Here is a 1547-nt window from a genome sequence, read left to right as displayed (position 1 = left end):
AGAACAACCACTGGAATCAAAGATGTCACCAGCAATCCAGGGAGGGCAGCTGGTTGCTCTAGGTGCCAGTGGTACCCTCGTACCAGCTTGCTATACCTAGTGCTGCTTCTGGAATCCCCTTCCAGATGAATCAGGGCACTTGGATCTTGTCGACTGCCCTTTGCTACCAATTTGCTCACCTGACTATACCATTCCCACTTCCCTGAGATACTAACCCCTTTTGTTCTGCCTGTCCAGATTGTCCCAGACACAGACACAGACACACTTTGCTGTAGTTCAGGCCTGAGAGTTCTCTTAGCTCTGAGAACAAGATACTTTCCTCAATTCGACTCAGTTGGCTGTTCATCAGACATGGTGTATTTTTACCATTGTGCAGTGGGCTCGGAGAGACACACGGATCTCCTCCATCTTGATTCCATTAGCTCCTGTGAAACTTTAGGCAAATCACCAAATTTCTCTGATCTTCAGTCTCTTCCTCTATGAAACAAAGATTATAGCCCCTGCCTCATTGGATGTCCTCTGAATTTAATAAGCTGAATGTATAAAGAAACATGCTATCACCTAATACAGGAAGATACCCGAGAAAAGATAGTTATTTTTACAATTTTCTTATATAATTTCTCATGTTTCTCCATCTTGATTTCCAAACTAGATTATACTTTCTTCAATCATATTCAATTTCTATATCACACAGCCTTGAACATGACAGGCATGAAGTCATTGTTCAGTATCAGTTTCCTAAAGTTTTAAATCAGAAAATGCACCCTTTCAAATGAAGGCTCATTCTTGGATTATCTGTTATATGTGAGGCATTCTGAAGGAATTTTCTGGGTCTCATTTTCCTCTTATGCAAAATAAATTCTTTGTTCTATAATTCTAGATGCACTGAGGATCTTCCAACATTGAGGTTTGGAATCTATATATTCCTGAAGGGAATTTGGTATGTTACTCTTCTGTCCGATGCCTTCACATTTGAACCAGTGATGGATAGATACAGAGTAAGTGAACTTCCAGCCTAGGCAGAATCAACTCCAGTGCCTCAGTGTCTCCTCCCAGCCCTCTTTCTAACCCCTGTCTCTGTTCCTTGCTCTACTCCAGCACACTTGTTTATTTGCACTCCTGGAAATTTCCAGGCTTCTTCTGCTGTGAGGCCTCTGGACTTCCTGTCTCTCATGGCTCCCATCTCTGGACCAGTGTCTCTTCTGCAGAGGTTCCTCACCAGCTCCAGTCTATCCCATAACCTTGATTTGTGCTTCATTTTTGTAATTGTCCTTTGAAATTGTCTTATTATTGAGTCATTTATTTATTAGCTGTTTGCTTCCTTTGCTTCTCTTCATTCCCTAAATAGAATCACTCTTCTTGGTTTTTTTTATGTCCTTGCTGCTAAAAATACTTAGCACAGATCAGGTCCTGAAATAAATAATGGTGAAATGATTGAATGAATGAGTGAATGAATTCCACCATACCTTAAAGAGAAGGTGTTACTTGGTGAGCTAAAATCCATGGCTGCCAGTCCAGGTTTGAGTGAACTTATTCAAATCTGAGTC

Source organism: Marmota flaviventris, chromosome 6, assembly GCF_047511675.1.
Source record: "Marmota flaviventris isolate mMarFla1 chromosome 6, mMarFla1.hap1, whole genome shotgun sequence".
In the NCBI taxonomy this organism is placed as follows: Eukaryota; Metazoa; Chordata; class Mammalia; order Rodentia; family Sciuridae; genus Marmota; species Marmota flaviventris.
This window is presented reverse-complemented; position numbering follows the sequence as displayed.